The following is a 19,631-nucleotide window of genomic DNA, read 5'->3' as shown; positions in this document are numbered from 1 at the left end:
CCTAGAGGCATTCTGGGATGGGAAGGTCTTGCTTTCTGCCAAATTTGTTGCTCCCCAAATCCTTCTTCTTCTTAGGTATCTTTTTTTTCCTTAGAAAACTCTGATATACACTTCAGGATTATTTTTCCTTCTTGGGGGTCTTCCATCTCATAGATATTTACTGTGGAAAAGTATTACCTGGAATAATATATAGCAGTATAAACTGTAACTTAGAACATGCTTAGAACATGTCACAGAGGAGCATTTGTGCTTCTCAAGAAAAGCAAAGTTGAGAGGGAATGAGAAACTTGGAATTACACTTGAAGTCATTTATGTGTACGAGCCCTTAAGTCATTTATGTGAATGAGTAGGATCTTTGGAGCCCCTTGGGCAGCTCAGGTCCACAACCCCCAGCACGAGCTGCTCAGCAGGACGAAGTAGTAGCCCAGGAAGGCCGGAGCTGCACCCACCTGGGTGCTCATGTCCTGAGCAACTTGTCTGATGAGCTGCTGCTGCTACCACCTTCCAGGGCTGTGCACCATGGGGGGAGAGTGTGTGGGGGGCTTCCCATGCCCCCCACCCTCCCTCACACCCACACACTGTCCAGCTGAGCCCCACAATGCTGCTGCTCCCCTGGGTATAGGTTCTGTGCTCCTGCCAGCCCCAGCCAGACCCATGCTCCATGCTCCCGCCTAGCTGCAGTCCCACCCCTGCCAATTTCCTACCTGCTGCCCGGAGCCATCAGGAGACTGGGGAAGTGGAGCAGGTCTCCGAGGGCTGCAGCAGCTGCAGCAGCAGTCTTGCCCAGAAGCTGTGTGTTGGCCTTGCTGCGCCTTTTCACTCACAGGGTGGGAGCAAGGTGCAATAGGGTATGTGCCTCGCTCCCACACTCATGGGCTGAAGGGCTGGGCAGGATGAAATTGATTGGGTGGCATTGCAGGCTGGATGGAAGTGCTTGGTGGGCCAGATCCAGCCCACGGGCTGAATTTTGCCTGCCTCTGGTCTAGCTCCATCTTCTTTATAACCACCTTTAATATAGTTCAAGGCTGCTATTAAATCCCCATTCAGTCTTCTCTTCTCCAGACTAAATAGGCCCAATTCTCTCAGCCTTTCCTCCTAAGTCAAGTGCCCCAGGCCCCTAACCCAAGAGGAAGGGAAGAAAGGAAAAGAAAAAGGAAAGGCTCTACTGTGATAGTTTAATTAAATTATACAGGACAAGCACATGCACTGCAGGACTCAAGATAAAACAAAAAACCTTGCAGAAAGTAACATTAGTTTTGTTTTCAGAATATATATAATGCACTAAACCCAGAAGTACATTCAAGGTGTAATGAACTTCCTAAAATTTTAATGATATACATCCTAAGCACCAGGGATCTTTAGAGACTGATTTATCAGCTACAAACCATGGTATGTTTAGTGCAGTGAGAATTTGTTTCCATTGAGAAAAGACTAGCCGACAGGTTGTGCAGAATGCCATTACTATTGAAGACAGAAATTCTTTCCTTCATAGTAAACAACTTTAAAAAAGACTTTATGCATCTAATATTGTAATACAATGTAATAGAAAAGCCAGACTAATATTTGGCTAATAGTTTTAGGGGTGTATGTATATCAATTAGATGAGTTGGGGCTAGAAAGTTATATTTATGAAATGGGTTCTGCTGGTATTATTGTACTTACCAAATCTATGCTTATGGATTATTATTAAAAGGCTGTATGTAACTCGTAATTCCATCTCCAGTTTTGCAGCGGCATGTTTATCTCTGTGTGTGTGCATATTCTGCTTCACATGACTAGTAGTCTAAATAGAAAAGTTTTGCAGTGTTTTTACAATTAATATAGGAGAGCATTTTCAGATTGCATATATTACACTTGCAGGCACACTTGCCACAACAGATAAATAATCTGTCAGAAGTTGAGAAACAAATTATTACTAAATCAATTGTAAGGCTGATTGCAAAGACATATGGGGATGGCAAAGTTGCCCTTTTCCCCCGACTTTCTTCTATCTCTGGTACAAAGAAAATGGACTTTAAAAAACTCACACAAACCCAGAATATCACTGGCATTTTGGAATCCCATCTCTGTAGATTTACAGTTTTCACCATAAAGCATAATTTCCGACAATTTACTGAGTTTACTTACGGACAGTTGTGCGTGTCCCTGTCCTTTTCTCTAATGAAATCAGTGTGCTACTAACGCAATGGCCTTTTGCGTCTGATCCTTCCACAAATAAAGCTGAGGAGACTGTCATGGTCTGTCTTTGCACTGGATTAACTTTGCCATGGGTTTATAAATACACTGGGCCAAAGCACACAAAACAAATTAAACTACTGCAAACCAGTTGAGGAAAATAAATACAGTTGTGTTTCAGTCTTTCTCTAATTGCCTCATAAATGAGCTGCCCTATTGGCTTGTCAGAGGTGAGAAATAAATACACTGAAAGGCTTGACATGAATAGAAGTGTGAGGGGGAGGGAGCACTTAAGGATTGATGTCTGCTGCTGAAACATTAATTTCCACTCCATTTATGTGGGAAGGTGTTTCAACAAGGTGCTTAGCTTTAGTGTAGTGGGTTGGTTCATCATACTTTATTATTTCATAAAGTATCTTTGCAATTGAATCTCACAGTGCTTAAATTACTAAAGATAAATCTACACTGACTATATGCCTCTTTCTCAGGTGCTACTGAAAAATAAACTCCACATACTCCATACTCATGCAGCAGTGTGTGTGTGTGTGTGTGTGTGTGTGTGTGCACATGTGCACACACGTGCGTGTGCATGTGTGCAGGAGGTACCCTGATGCATGCTCACTACTCTGTTTCTGGCTATGGAGTGTGTGGAATTGCAGCAGGTGGCACAGAGGCAGTGTAGACATTACTGTAAATCTCACCACCTTGGGATAAATAATATTGCTCTTGCATATTTACACATGGGTAAAATTAGGCAGAGAGAGGCTTAGGGGCTTGAGCCAAGTTTCTGTGGATCACTTACAGAAACAGGAATAGTTGGAATCAATTTAGAAATTCCTTACTTTGCTTTGAACATTAAATCGAATATATCTACTTCCTGGAGTAAAACTGATGGTCAGTGATTTGATCCTTTTTTGGACCACTGGGTGATCATACATAATTATTTCACATATTCTCTCAGGATCCATTAGTGAAACTAAGTTTCTAGCTTGCGCACTACTACATGGTAAATAATTATGTGAGTAAAATTAGGCACAGAAGTATTAAGTGGCTTGATGCAAGTGTTTTGTGGGTCACCTACAGGATAAGGAAAAGTTGGAATCCAGAAGTTGTTGACTTCACCACATAATAAATGCACTTCATTTTCAAAGAAAAGTGTAGCTGATTCAGCAACAGAGCCCCTTGCATGCAGAAATTGATTATATATGTACCACTATCCCACAATAGATGAAACAATTAGCATCAACCTATATGTATATCAAAAATGTCTCCAAACGAAAATCATAAAATGTCTCCTTTAGTTCATCAAATAGATGTCTGTAAGGTTTAAGTCCAAGAGTTTTCATTCCAATGTATTACTTATTGCAGTCGTTGCTCAGTTAATTATACATTGTGTGTATGTGTGTGTCTGTGACCATGGATTGATACTTTATAAAGGAACACAGTTTTTGCTGAGTGAAATGGGTGCTAAAGAATCAATACATGTCAGGAAGAGTGAAGGTCCTTAACTGAAATGGGCTCTGTTTGGATTTTCCTTTGGGTCAAGTTACTTCAGGTTCATTTGGTTTCAGTGAACTATTGAGTTGTTGTAGTTTCCAACTTCTGTCAGCTCTGAATATATTTCAGTGAGCTATCTTTCATCACTGCCCTATTCTGACTTTATCAGATATAATGGATTCTGCAGTCCAGATGCAACATGAACCTAGGGCCTAGCTATATGTTAGAGATTGCCATTGTATCTGCCTTTTATTTTTCCCAAAGATTTAGTAGGACAGTAAGATATGACCTATTATTTCTTAACTTTTGTATAGTAGTTTACACAGTTGCTGTGTTCAGTGCCTGTAGTTTGGGAAGAATGATTCCAGCATGTGTCATTCTTAAAAAGCTGCTGTGAGTTTCTGAAGGATGAAATATGCTGTATGCACATTGAGAAATTATCCTTACTATTGTTAATACAGAAGCCATCAAAATGTTTTTAGTATTTGGTAACTGGGCTTTGGGTAATGATTTTTTTTTTCTGTCTTCTGAGAGAATATAATGGTTATTTTGTAAGGCTCAGAGAGCTGTGCTAAATACCGTTTGTCCAACTTTTGACGCACAGAGAGGTTAAATTGCCAGTTTAGATTGAAGACTGAGATACTGGCAGAGTTGAATAGGAATAGCGGAACAGTTATCAAGTGAATTGTGCCTTTGACTCCTCCACATCACCCTCTTTCAGGTCTCATGCAATTCTCCAGCTCCCAGACCAGCTACCATGTTGAGTCCCTTGGCACCACAATTGCTGTGACAGGTCTAATGTGGATTCAGGTCTTGCAGTTCTTTTTCCACTGGAACAATGGCAGTAGTACCCACCAGCAACCAAACAGCTCCTTTAAAGCAGAGCATTATTTATACATCTTTAAAGCTATGAACCTGCTTAAGGACAAGCACCCACGCACATGCCAAGTATCTGACCATCTTCCAAGTGGGAACCAGACTTTCACAGTGCTGTGCAGAAACACTCTCTCTCTTCCAGAGCTCACACACATTACCCTGGCCAGGTCCTGGCCATTCACTCCATTTTAAGAATTAAAACTGTTTAACTCTTTATAGTCCTTTGATTTGTCAACTCCCTGTTCTACTCAAACAAGGGTTGCTTCTTCATAGTGGATAGATTCTTTGAAGCCTTCAGTTTAACCCAGTATGTTTCAAATGTGTGTTTGGTTGTTCTCCTGTCCTTATTGTTTCATTTTGTTGTTTCCTTGATTGTTCTTTTTATAGCCCAATAAGGTAGCTCAATAACAGTCATACAATACAATATTAGATGCAATTAGATGTAAGGTAGCTCAATAACAGTCACTCAGGAGATTCTTAAACTCCAGTGTACCTTCTGTTTCTTTCTCTGAATCTTCCTTCTATAGTTGAATAAACTGATCATAAAATTGTTATATATTACTATTCATAACATGACTGCATGTCAGAACAACCTCTGAACATAAACCAAAGCTGTGTTATTGTACAAAAGCTGTGTTATTGTATTATAATACTGCTTCTCTAGTATTCATGTACTCAATGCCTAGTAAGCATGGTTTGTATTCAGTAGTAAGCCATTTCTCTATGAATGAATGCTTATTTCAAGCAGACCTTTGCTCTTAGGATGAAAAGAGAAGAAGATGGTTAATGTTCACATTGGCCATGTTCCTGCTGGCTTCTGAAGCAAACAAACAGTCTAGACTCAAGCAACTTGCTCATCTAATTGCTTACAGTTGTATTCATTAGTGGGTGTTTCAGTAATCACTGGGAATTTACATGCAGTGAAATGGGCTAATTTGGTTACATAAACCATAAAGAGAATTCTTTGCCCTGCCTCCCTCATTGCAGGTTTTAAAATTAAACTCAAATGTAAGGCAGAGTGATTCATATAACCTCCATGCTCCCAGCAGCTAGGCAGTCCCACAGTGAAAACTGCACTTAATAATGAACACTAGTCTATATAAGCAAAATGTCTCAAATAGCATTCAGAATAGACTGGGCATAGTGATGGCACTGCAGGGAAGCAGGAAAACATATGTAGCCTTTCATCTCTTGGTCATCAGTTGAAATCCATCCCACAGTAATTATCAACAGAACAGTATCTATTGTTTAACAGGAAATGAGCATGATGGTCTCCATCCAGTTTTCAATGGACATATCACAGAAGCTCCTATTACAGTTGTACTAATTGGCCCTACCACTGGCAGTCTCAGCAGAGAAGAGAAGAAATGGATGGGTCAGAAAGACTATGCTATTCTTTCGTTTCTGGAATGGTGTTTCTTTCTGATTAGGGTCAAGATGCAGAGTCAAAGTTTTTGGTAGTCTTGCCTGAAGAGTGCTATTTCTGTGACAATTTTAAAACTCCATTTTTGGGAAGGAACAAGGCAAAGGGAATATGTGGAAATGAAGTCCTCAAATAATATATTAACTAGGCTGCTTTTCTCTTTAATCTTGAGCCTAAGCCTCAGAGCCTGATTTATATTGGATTAATACATGTGTTCCCAAACTGGGGATACTCCTGGGGATACTCAAGATATCTCTGGCGGGTATGTGGGAGAAATGATATAATAGTGGATTTAATTTCCATCATTATAATACTTGGCATTTAAGAGGTTAAAATATAATATATGCTGGTATGGGTACTCTGGCAGCTGGTATACATGAAAGGGGTATGCAATAAGAAAAAGTTTGGGGACCTCTGGACTAACAGATGGAAGGCCAAATTCAGACCTGAAGCAATTTCATCAAAGCCGACAGGAACAGCACCCATTTTTGCCAGGTCCATATGATTATAAAACTTTTCTAGATAATGATATATAACCCAGCTCTCATACTTGTCTGAGTTTAGGAATTTTTAAACCAAAAATATTTTTTCATCAAAAGTTCTGCTTTGCTGATACTTAAGTTGTTCATGAAACAATTAAGAAATCACTTAAAATCCTTACGAGATAGGCAGGAAAGTTGTTGAACTGTTCCACTATAGTAGTTTCAAAATGAAAAAATAAAAAGTGATGATTGATGCAAAATTACTTTTATTCTGAAATAAAAGGAAGCTTAGATTAAGAAAAGATTTTACCCAAAGAGCCATCAAAATTATCTAAACAAAATATTTCAGTTGACCTGAACTGATAGATTTTTTTCTTTTTTCTGTGTTGGTTCATGATCATTTTTCAGACAGTAACATTTCTGAAGTATTGAATTTCTTTTTACTGAAAAGAAAAAAATATGGTTTCTTCCCTATTCTTCTAATTCCTCAGATTCCTGATGTTTCAGTATCTTGATGGAGGTGGACATACATTTGGGAAGGAAAACACCTTCAAGAATCTGACAAGTGAAGCAGACACCTATTACCCAGTTCACAAATAACATTAAATGGTTTAGGCTTAATCCCACAGTGAAGTACACAGGTAAGACTATTTTAAGCTGTTAAAAATAATACATTTTGATTTGTTATTTCAGCTGCCTCATCTACAGCTTAAGAAGTGTTTTTGAAACTGAAAGGACCTGCCATTTCTAGGCTTGGGGCACATGAAACATTCACAGATATGTTGGAGTATTTTCCTGTTTTTTCTTTTTCTTTTTCCCATGTGATGACACTTAGCCTAAGAGTGATTAATGGACTCCCCTGTAGTCACAACATGAATCAAAGCTGCGGAGAGAGTAGAATCCCTGATTCCCATTCACTTCTCTACCTGTAAGATCACACTATTTCTCCCTAAGCTTGGAAGGGAGACCTGACTAGAGCTGTGTAAGGAATTTCTCCTTTTATTTAATTTTGATGTTTAAACAAACAAACAACCTTCCTCCCCCTTGAAATAGCCTTGATAAAAGGGGAGAAAGCTACAGATATTGTTGTTGGGTTTAATTAAATGTTTTATTTGGTTTCATATGGGGGGGAGGGCTGTGTTACATTCTTAAATTTCTAAATAAAACATTTCAAAATAACAACAAAAATCATTGTTTTGTTTCTGTAAATGTTTAGCTTTTTTCTTTTTTTTTGGAGGAGGGGTGCTAAAATTACTCAGTAATTTGGTATATTAAAAATAGCTCGTTTCCCCAGACTGACTTTATATGAATATATTAGTCACCAAGAATATCCTTGAGCTTTTGTTCAAAATCTTTTTCTTTTTTTTAAAACCACGAGTCCACTGCTTTTCAACTTTTCCATCAGAACGGTGTCCTTTAACCATAAATCACCTTCACAAAAAGAATACGTTCATTGACTTGAGAACCTGTAGCAAGTTTGGGCTCCAGGTGTGGCTATGATTCTCCCTAGTGGCTGTGAAGTTCCTGCTTCACTCTGGCTCTTTGGGTATCCTCCCTTTCTTCCTGCTGTGCCTTGATGTAATTAATTAACTCGGGAACAGGAGACTGCCCTGCCCTGGGGTCCCAGAGCAATGCCTTATCTACTGACAGTCTGTACTCTAATGGTTAATTTCATGGCCTCCTACCACCTCTACAGCCACATCCATGCTTCTTAGATATTACTAAGATATCATTCTGGTGGGCCCTTGGCACCAGTCCAATACGTTGCTTCTTCAGGCTGCTATATCCTTTCTGGGCCTCCATCCCCCGTTCTTCTTGCCAGGCTCTGCTGCCTCAGCCACAAAGTTATAGTTGGCCTCCAAGCTCCAGTCTCACCCACCCCCCCAGCAGCCACCTGTCAATACCCTGAGCTTGGCCCTGGGCAGGGCTCAAAGCAGTCACATGCCCCTTGGTCACCACTGAGATGTCCAGCCTCCTGATATTCCTAACCCAGTCCTCCAGCTTAAGCCATAATGACAAATGTAAGCTCCCTGGGCTATAACACAAACTCTAAGCACCCTCACTGCATACTAAGTACCCTTCTCATCCTGGGGCATAGCTCTTGGCTAGCTTTCAGTTCTTTACTGTCTGTCCTTGTTGTAGCAGTCTCAGTTTGTTGCTCCACTACACCCATTTCAGTGCAGAGCTGCTTTCTTGACAGCCTGTAAAGCCAGATTGTCTCCTTAGGCTTACATGCTTTCTGAACCCTGACCCTTCCAGTCACGTGTCTTCCCCAGCCAGCTGCATATGTTTCCCATGGGGCTTGCAGGCTGACCTAACATCTGCAGTGGTGCCCTTGTTGCCTAAGCCAGGCTCTGTTTGAACCACTAGCTCTGCAATAGGCTTTTGTAGCCTACTAATCCATAGCAACCTGTCCTTCTGCAGCTTCTAACAAGCAGCTTCCTTCACCTCAGGTCTCCCTGTGGCTTTTGCACCTGTAAAGTAACAGGGAGTCCCTTGTTCTGTGCTACTGGACCCATTTATAAATTTTGCTGATACGGAGTAGTTGGTTCTCTGTGCCATCCTGTAGGCAACCTGAACTCAGTTTTTATCTTTAAAGATTACAGGTCCAGTTAGCTGTTGACTGGCCCCAGATCCTACTGTTAAACATATGTCTCATTGAAACAACAAGGGCATGAATGTGATGTTTGAGTTAAAGGAGAATTCTCTAATAGTTTAAAGTAACTAAATTTAGGACACTTAAAAGGGAAAAGAGGATTTACAAAATCTGGTTTAGTCAAAATAGAAATATATTTTTTCTGTATTATTATTTTAATATTGATGAAAAGTGTGTGTGTGTGAGAGAGAGAAAGAGAGATGTAAGTTAATGTAGGTCTAATTTCTTTTGTCTGGCTTAGGTAGCTGTCTCAAGCTTTGCAGCTTAATGTTTTAGTAGCACTTTTTGTGTACAACCATATGGAAGGCTTGGGCTCAGTTTCTCATCTCTTTCCTTAGGATAATTATGTTCAAATTTAGTGGTACCTGGATGCAGCCATGTATCACTTGGCTAAGAGGTAATTAGCACCTGTGTCATTTAGAGAACCTGCTGAAAATGAAAATGATTCTGAGTGCAATTGGATCAGAGACTGTCCTGGAGATTGAAAGTACTGTTAATAAAATGGCTGAACAAAAACACGACTCCCTCCCCCCCACACGGTTTGTTTGTTTTTTAACTGAGCAGTACAATATATTCCAACAACATTTTTCCTCAAGGCCAGATGGCCACTTTGAAAGAGTGTCCCAGTTGTATCAGAAGCCTTGACAGGCTACGTTTTTGGTCAGCAGAGCCAGAAGGTACTGTTCACCTAACTACTGTCAAATGTATACTGTCTCTGCCAGAGCCTGCCATCTCACTTACTGTCTCTACTCCAGAAGGGAGTCTCCCAGCTGAACCTGTTTAAAAATAGCTTGTGATGTGAACTTCTTGCATCTTAACTCCTTATATTTGCCATGATTTCCCATTGCAAGGTTTCAGATCCAAAAAAATGAAATGCCTTGATACCTGATGTTCCACAGCTTGGCAGCTTGAAGTGAAAATGCACATCCCCAGTAATACAGTACTGTTTAAAAAAAAAGTTGTTGACACCAGACTGGGTTATTGAAGTATAATGACGTTTCCCTAAGTTACTGTCACTTTGAAGATGTTTCAGAATTATTTTAGTTCTGGCCCTATATTTTTACAGAAGGGTACCAAAAAAGTAAAAAAGTAATATTGTATACATACGTTGTAGAAAAATATGTAATAACAACAGAAAGAGTCTAACCAGATACTTTGGTAAGGAGTTAATAATAATTATTCCTAGAACTACTGATGTGCTAAAATAAATGTAACCTCCTAACCTTCACTGTGAAATTTGGGCATCAGGTGCACATTTTACCATGGCATCTCTTTTGCATTTACTTTGGCTTGTTGACAAAATAAAATGCTAATGACAGTAGCATTGCTGAGGACACAAGTGCCAGGCAATAACTAACAGAGTAGGCTGCTTCTAGAATTCCCATTGTTAATGATCTGTCAGTATTTTCATTATAAACTCTCCCATCCTGCCCTCTACAAGGCTTATGATTTGGCCATGAAAATTCCCTTGAGTTGGTAGTTGAAGTACAATATTTTAACACATGAGAATTTTTTAATCATCCTTTGTTTTGCTATCTTAGCTTTTCAAGACCTCTCAATTTAGTTGCCCCGGAAAAGTTTTGAGAAGCATTTGCTAAGAAGCAGTTGTGCCTAGTTGCAATATTTTTCACACACTCTAATTGAATGGGTGCAAAGTGTATATACAGAGTTTAAAGAATATTTTGTAAAGTGTTTTGTCATTCTTGGAAAACGTCTGGAGTTTGGGTTTGTTTCCATGTTGTGATTTCCATCGCACTTGCAGCAGTGGGTGATTAAGTTACAAGCAGGTGATTTTGATTTTAGGAATAGACAGCAGGAGGTGGTGAAATCTTAAAAACAAAGAAAAATTCTCATTTGTTTCACTTGTCCTAGGGTAAACAATGAGTGGGGAGGAGACCAGGAAAGATACAGGGCAGTACTTGAATACCATAGCCTTCAGCTATATGTTCTAGCTCGTCTGCACTAGACCAAACTGTTAATGACATCAGTTGCTTGGCAGGATCAGCAAAAAACAGAATGTCCATGCAAAATAAAATCTTTTAAGGAAGACTAATTGTCTCTAGCTCAATCTAGGCAGGAGACAAATTAAGTTGGTAAGAAAAGGAAAACACTTAAAAGGGAACAACCTAATATATGCGAATCTACTGCCCCGGGACTAAAGCATTTTGGTGTTTAAGCAACTCTATAGTAATAGCCAACTGGTTTGTTTCCATCCAGATATCTGTCATGCAAGGGATAAATATATAGAACAGACCTGAACACACTTTTCCTATAGTGAATAGCATTCAACAGGTCAAACGTTTGCATTATTTCAGTGGTGCTACCCAAGAAGTACTACTTCTCCTTATGTTCATCCTAATGAAGTTAAAAAGAGAAATGCAGAAGCAATGAACTTTAGAACTGGAAATTGAATATTCCACTTCTTGTTTTTAAAGTTTCAACTTTGTTAAACACTATTTCCAGCAGTGATCAAACTAAGAAGTATATTTTAATGACTTTGAGAAATTATGTGCACCTTGGGACATTAGAGTGTGTGTGTGTGTGTGTGTGTGTGTGTGTGTGTGTAGGTAACTTCCCCTCCATTGGTCTTACACTGTGTATCACCTGATGTTGGTGATACCTTGAATTTTATTTGATGTTGGACTCTTACAATAGTTTTTGAATAGTTTCAGTAACTGACTCTTTCAGTCACACTCCTGTGGCCTTGATCTAAGGTCTACTGCAATTAAAGTCTTTTCCTGACTCTTTTTACTGGACTTTGTATTAGTGAAAGGAGGTTCAGTCTTCAGGAGGCTAAAACCCCATCTGCAGATAGGCAGCAGTTAATAGGTTGCCTGGCTGGAAGGAGGGAACAAGCTTCAGTTGATGATTAGTAAATGAAAGTAGAGCCACAAAGAGGGTTAAAAGCTCCATGAGCAGAGTGCAAAGGGGAAGAGGGAAGGCTGTGGTACTGAGGGAGAAGTACAAAGTCTGGGTTGTTCTTTCCAGGTTCAAGGAAAGACATTAGGTTCTAGTTTATCTTTGCCAGCCTGTTTTCACATTGCTTGTTTTATTGTTTGTTTTGTTTCTGTGGGACAGATTTTCCACATGAAAAATAAACTTCCTGGAAACTGAAAATGCAGAATTGGCTGGACTTGAGAGGGAAGCTAAGTGAGTGATCGCATTGCTTACAATCAATTTCTTCTTGGTCATAGAAGTGTGTACTATACATCTCGATAAGAACAATGCATTGCTGCTTGCCCTCTTTTTAGTCCCTAATATGCTGCACACAGATCTAATTCATGGGTACTATGTAGCTCCAAATGGGGTCTGGACAAAGTATAGTACCTATACTATTGGGACCTTTACAAACATCTGTAGTCTCAGACCCTTAGTCTGATGCATTTTTTTGGGTCATTGTCACTTTGGTTTTCAAGGTCTAAATGTGGCAATGTCCAAGACTTCCTGTACATTCAATTGCTGACACCTATTCTGCTAAAGCTCCCTACCTAGGTTATGGGCATCAACTATTGCTGGTTTTAGCTCTTTCCAGGATACATTCCAGGCAAGCAAGAAGCACAGATCTAGCAAACGCATTCTTTAACCCTAGTGACTTTATTCTTCAGGCATTTAATATTTATAGATGTTCATTGCAAATGCAAGAGTGCTCAGAAATACTGTACTGTAATCTCTGAGGGTCCTTATACACATTAGTCCTCGGGGTTTTGTTCTATGCCTCTGAAATTGAAACAGTGGATTTTTGATTTTTAATTTAAATTAAATTAAATTAAAATTTAGTTTAATTTTTTCTGTCCCATTATGAAACGCAGCCCAATCCTTTTTTTTTTTTTTTTTCTGTCAAAGCTGGAGCCTGCCCATGGCCAGGGGGTGAGCTGCTGGTGGGCTGAGCATCCCCTAAGCTGCAGGTAGCCCTGGCCCTTACCTCTGCAGTGGTGGCATCCCCTGGGGCTGCCCAGGTGGGCTACTAGCAGGCTGTGTGGTTCCCCAACTTGAAGGTAGCACCTGCCCAATCCAAGTCTTTCCAAACCCCAAGCTGAGGCTGCACCCAGACCTCTAGCAGCCTGCCTGGGTGGCCCCAGGGTGTGCTGGCACTGCCCCAGGGTGTGCTGGCACTGCTGAGGTAAGGATCAGGGCCACCCATAGCTCAGGACCACTTGGCCTGCTGGCAGCTCAGCCCCTGGTTGTGGGAGAGGCAGGCAAGCACCACCAAAAATTAAAAAAAAGAAAAAGGATTGGGCCTTTAACTTAGGCCTTCTTCCTACAGCTGGCAGGTGACCTGGGGTCAGCAGTACATAGGCTGGCTTGCCCCTGGCGCAGTGTGTGAAGATGGCAGGAGGGTGGCTGGGTTTACTGGCAGGTGGAGAAGGTAGTAGGGATGGTGCATGGGGCCCTGAAAGTCTGGGAGGGCTGCTGGCTACCTGGGTGCTGATCCAGCTTGGAGGTGCCCAATCCAATGCTTACCTGAGCCTGCTCAGGTTTTCAGCATCCTGTGCACTGTCCCTGCTACCTTCTCCGGCCACCAGCAAACCCAGCTGCCCTCCTGCCACCTTCATGCACCATCCCAGGGGCAATCCAGCCTGTTTCCACAAGGTCCCAGGCACCTGCCAGCCACAGAAGCAGCAAGGGGCCAAATCCTGTTATTCTGCAGAGGCTGCCCACCTCTCCTATGGCCAGGGGGTGAGCTGGCAGCTCCGTCATTACAATTTGCAACGCTGCAGTCAGGATGTAGTTTAGTTTGCAATGATGCAAATTCATTTAAAACTCTCATTTAAAACCCCCAAAACTCTTGCACACAGACAGTGTAGTGCCAGTAAGCCACACAAAGTGACATTTTCATCATGTGTACATGGTAATGGTGTCACATGTGCAAGTGCCCTAAATCCCAGGTTTTGTCACTTTCAAGCATCCTCCCCCCCCATGTCCCTCCCCTCCCCTGCTTCCCAGCATTGTCTCTGTTTTTATCATGTGGTATGTCCCCAGCTTCGTTGTGTAAGAAAAGTGTCTTTCCATGGAAGAAGGTTAGTGATTAAGACTGAGAAACAATGAAAATCTGTGACTCTTGATGGCTTCTACTTCTGTCTGGAATGCAATCCAACAAGCAGCCCTCAGGCAAGTTTAGACAGGTATTCGACACAAAATGGAGATGGTAATTTGATAAAGATAAATCCTCCTCTACAAAATAGTGTGTGTGCTTTTAAATAAGATTTCTGTGTACCTGTGACATAAGAGCCAAAGCACTCATGCTGTGTCTTTTGCCCCTCGCTCCCCTGTATTTATGTAACCTAGCTGCTTTTGCTATTGCAATATAGAATGGCTGAAAGAGACATGCAAGGTAGAGATGGAAAGGGGAATGCACAGCTCACATACATCAGCAGCAAGGTCATGCTACAGGTTGTCCCAGAGACAATTGCAATTGCATTAGTAGTGCTGAGCTTGACATTACATGTCATGTTCAATTGCAGCTTATTTAAGGTGATGCCTGTGGCTGTAGAAGTGGTGAAAAGACAGATGAATGCTTTATCTAATAATAACTGGGAGATCAATGGGAGTTTGGCCAAAGACTGCTAAAAGGGAGAAAGAAAAATATATCTACAACTTTGTGTTATTTAGTTGCACTTTTCTGGCTTGAGTCTTTGGTCTCGTTTCTCTCCCTCTCTATCATTTTTACAAGAGAAACGCAAAATGGTACAGGTGAAGAAAACACTTAAATGTTCTGTAGTGAACAAACTTGTGTATTCAGGGAGATGGGTTATAGGGTGGAATTATTCTTTTCTGTCTCTAAGGCCTGTGGTCATATGTTATGACCCAGTAAAAGTGGAGCCTTGTCTTCTCCATTTTATTAAACTCATTTTGGACCCTGTTCAGTGTGCTTAAGACACAGGGATGAACATATGAAGATTAAAAATATCACTCTTCCTTATATCCTTCATATAGTAAGCTGGTCACCATTTCAGTCCCAATTCTCACAGAATCATAGAAGTAGGGTTGGAAGGGACCTTGTAGATCTTCAAGTCTGACCCCCCGCCTGGGCAGGAGAAAAAACTGGGCTCAAATGATTCCAGCCAGATAGGCATCAAGCCTCCTCTTTAAGACCCCTAGGGTAGGAGCCAGCACCACTTCCCTTGGAAGTTGGTTCCAGATCCTAGCCACCCTAACTGTGAAGTAGTTCTTATGGATATCTAATCTAAACCTACTCTCCGACACCTTATGGCCGTTATTCCGGGGGGTGCTAGGGGAAACAAGGCCTCTCCCAAACCCTTCTGGTCCCCCCTAGTGAGTTTATAGACAGTCACCAGGTCCCTCCTCAGCCTTCGCTTGTGAAGGCTGCACAGGTTCAGGTTCAGGTCCCGCAGTCTCTCATTGTAGGGTCTGCCCTGCTGTCCCCGGATCATGCGGGTGGCCCTCCTCTGGAACCTCTCAATGTTGTCCACATCCCTCCTGAAGCGGGGTGCACAGAACTGGACACAGTACTCCAGCCTGACCAGTGTTGCATAGAGGGGAAGGATCACCTCCTTGGCCCTGCTTGAGATGCACCTGTGGATGCACGACAAGGTCCAGTTAGCCCTGCCAACCGTGACCTCGCATTGTCGGCCCATGTTCATCTCGGAGTCAATAATGACTCCAAGACCCCTTCCTGCCTCCATGCTCTCAAGAAGGGAGTTTCCCATCTTATAAGTGTGCTGCTGGTTACTACTGCCCAAGTGCAGCACCCTGTACTTGTCTGTATTGAAACACATCCTGTTTTTGTTAGCCCACCCCTGTAACCTATCCAGGTCTTGCTGCTGTCTTTCCCTCCCTACTAGCGTGCTCACCTCACCCCAAATTTTGGTATCATTAGTAAATTTAAACAGGTTGCTTTTCACCCCATCGTCCAAATCGCTGATAAAGAAATTGAACAGCGTAGGCCCAAGGACTGAGCCCTGGGGGACTCCGCTGCCCACTTCTCCCCAAGTCGAATATGACCCATCCACCACCACCCTCTGAGTATGACCCTTCAGCCAAACTGCAATCCATCTGACTGTGTAGGCATCAATGCCACAGTCCCCCAATTTTTTAATGAGGATGGGGTAGGAGACGGTGTCAAAGGCCTTGCTGAAATTCAGAAAGACTACATCCACAGCAACACCTGCATCTAGTTCTTTTGTGACCTCATCATAAAAGGCAATCAGGTTGGCCTGACATGACCTACCCCTAATGAAACCGTGCTGGCTGCCCCTGAGCATCATCCCTGGGGCTGGCCCATCACAGATGTGCTCCATGATGATCTTCTCAAAGAGTTTCCCTAGAATTGAGGTAAGACTGATGGGCCTATAGTTGCCCGGGTCCTCCCTCCTCCCTTTTTTAAAGATGGGGACCACGTTGGCTGTCTTCCAATCATCTGGCACCTGGCCCGAGCACCGTGAGCATTTGTAAAGCCGTGCCAAGGACCCTGCAATAACCCCTGCTAGTTCCGTCGACACCCTGGGGTGGAGAGCATCTGGACTTGCTGATTTGAACACATCCAACCCCTCCAGAAGCTCTCTAACCTGGTCCTCCCCAACCTGATGTCTGGAGGTGTTCCCCTCAAGTCCGTCTTGCATCGTGGTGGGGAAGTCCTGGTCCCTGCACAAGAAAACGGAAGTGAAGAATTGGTTAAAGAGGTCTGCTTTCTCCTCTGGCGCAACCACCAGATTGCCCAGAGGATCTTGCAGGGACCCCACATTTCCTGGTGCTTTCTTCCTCCTCCCTATATAGTTGAAAAAGGACTTTTTATTATTTCTGATTCTAGACGCAAGTCCTAGCTCTATATCCGCCTTAGCTTTCCTGACAGCCCCCCTACAGGCCTGAGCAGAGGAGGTATACTCCTCTTTGGAGATAGCACCCCCCTTCCACCAGTTTTATGCCACCTTTTTGACAATCAGGCATTCCCAGACACCTTTGGTGAGCCAGGGGGGCTTTTGGGCACTCCTTTCCCCCTTGCTTCTTGTTGGAATGGTCACCCCTTGGGCCCTGACTATCATCTTCTTAAGGAATGACCACTCATTTTGGGCACTGAGTTCCCCTGCTCTTGAGAACCCCAGCACCTCGCCCACTAATCTCCTCAACTCATTGAAGTTGGCACTCTTGAAGTCTAGGGCTACCGCCTTGCTGCAGGCCCTTGACACCCTGTGCAGCATACTGCTGCTTCTGCTGACCTTAACAAGTCCAAAATGTGTTAAGAGTACAGGCAGTCCTTGGACTTGCAACAGAATTGGGTCCTGAAAACCCTGTCTTAAGTTGAAATGTGTAACTTGGATCAACTTTTGTCATAAGAAACAATGTTATAAATGTAGGATTGGTTCCTGAACCAAGGCCTGGTACCCTGTCTTCACTAAAAATACCCCAGAATTTTGTACTCAATCGATTATAGATGAGTAATATAACTACGTTAATGTATTTATATTGTAAATAGCAATCAGATTGATTTGGAAGGACTTCTTTGAGGTGACTTTGGACTTTTGGAAGGGTTCTTGACTGAAATCTTCTCGGGAGTCTTGGTTGCAGGTGTTTCTGGAGTCTTGTCTGCTTTCTTAAAGAAAGTGTCCAAGAAAGTTTTGGATAGATGTTCTCCAGGGAGATGAGCGATGGAGCAAACTTGTTTGCTGGCATGGTGTTGCATTGGATCAAGTGTTGTGAAGTCAGCGGCAGGCCATTCCAGATACTGAGCCCCCAAGTTCTGGAATGGTCTGCCACCAGAGGTGGTTCAAGCACCTACTTTGAACGCCTTCAAGAGAAACCTGGATGTTTTTCTTGGTGGGATCCTATGATCCCAGCTGAATTCCTGCCCCTTTACAACACTTTTTACCCCCCTTGATGATCTTCCGAGGTCCTTCCAGCCCTAATGTCTATGAAATCTATGAAGTCAAAACTGACGTCATAAAGTTGAAGCAGGGTGATAATTTATAAACGTTGCAAGTACAAAACTTTGTAACGTGAAACATTGCAAGTCGAGGATTGTCTGTATAAAGATTCCTGGAGCCATCCTAGGGCTTATTTTGCAATTAAGTACCAGGAACACTACCCCAGTTGCCTGAAGGGAGGTCTGAGAGCCTTGATCACCTTACTAAATATGTGAAAGGTTAAACAATTAGATTTGTGCTGTAACCAGTTGCACATTAAGGGTTAAGTGTCCTTAGTATGGTTTAAGTGTAACATCTGACTTTACCCTAATGACAATGGGCCTAGCTCTTCAACATGCTTCTAATTTATGGTTGGCCCCCTCACACTATTTATCACCTTTCAGTCTTGTAATATTGTCAGATTGCAGTGAAGGAATAAAGAAATAGTTTCTGAGCCAAGCAGCCTCTAGGAGAGCTGTGGAGTCCTGAAAGTTCTTCAGAGCTCAGGTCTCAACACCTGTTTTTGGGTATATAGTTTTTGTACTACAGGTTCCAGGCAGAATTAATTATTAAATGCTATTGCCTCACACCTGGGAATACAGTTTTCCTTGGCGTGTCTAATAAGGACCACCAAGACCATGCAGGTACCTTACATAAGAGCCTATTTCTGATGATTAAGAGCTGGTCATTGTGTATACAACCAGACCTGATCTCGGAAAGTAATTCATATTATTTCTATTGCACCACTGACTAAAGATCCCAATTGGGACCCATTGTACTAGGACACATTATACCCATGGACAAATAACATACAATCAAGGAAGCTTTAGTCTTAAGTGTTAGATAAACAGTAGATAAATAAACTGAAAAGCTGGGAGGGGGAGGAGGAGGGGGAGGAAGAGGTGGTTAGGTGTGATGTGACACAACACACTGTGACAGTGGTCAGAAGAGGGACCAGCCTAATTGATGTTGAATAATAGTGACTCATGGGGGTCATGACAGGGGAAGATTTGTTGGTTTAAGTGGAATCTTTGTGAATTTTGGCAGGATATTCTTTCATAATTCAAGGGATGACTTCAGGAAAAAAAAGAAGCAAATGGACACGCTTGTATCATTGGAAAAGTGAAATCTGGGACAGATACTGAGAAGTTAAACTTGAAAGATAGGTAGGAGCTATCTAGTGGTCCCCAAAAGATGGGAATAAGAATCTTGTGATTTCTTCAGTGTAAGTGTGTGTGGGAAGGAGAAAAATGAGGTAGAGAGAACACAAGGCTAAGAGTTTGAATCTTAAAGAAGTTCAGTTAGAGTCAAGATCCAAGCATGAGGTTTCAGCGGTAAAGGTGCAAAAACAGACAAGAGTATGTTATTCTGTACTTGGAAATTGTCAGATGTTTGAGATGGTATAGAGAAACAACACTAAGTTGTAGGCACTTTCTTGATCCTTGTTCCTGAGATGGTTGTAATATTGATGTTAAAAACAAATTCCGTTAGCATTTGATCTTTCATTAAAAACCAATTGTGTTGTGGAATTGTATTTGTTTCCACAGGTCTTTTAATAGGAAAAGTTTCTTTGCTCTGTGAAGGTACTAATCTGGGATATAGGAGGTTCAATCCCTGTTTTAATGAGATATTCTGCTATAAATCACAGAGAACAGTGGCTGTCC

The 19,631-nt window shown here is 41.9% G+C and overlaps 1 protein-coding gene across 1 annotated transcript in view; it reads left to right on the top strand.

The window, feature by feature from the left end:
• LRRC4C (leucine rich repeat containing 4C) overlaps positions 1 to 19,631 on the top strand; it is an 826,012-nt gene that overhangs the window by 529,506 nt on the left and 276,875 nt on the right. Inside the window, exon 4 of the mRNA XM_090032958.1 lies at positions 6,945 to 7,094. The gene's annotated coding sequence lies outside the window, so the exon portion shown is untranslated. The remainder of the gene's footprint in view (positions 1 to 6,944; positions 7,095 to 19,631) is intronic.

Source organism: Crocodylus siamensis, chromosome 2 (assembly GCF_052110815.1).
Source record: "Crocodylus siamensis isolate JL-2025a chromosome 2, ASM5211081v1, whole genome shotgun sequence".
NCBI classification, from domain to species: domain Eukaryota; kingdom Metazoa; phylum Chordata; order Crocodylia; family Crocodylidae; genus Crocodylus; species Crocodylus siamensis.
The sequence above is the reverse complement of the archived record's forward strand: the minus strand, read 5'-3'. Positions and strand labels throughout refer to the sequence as shown.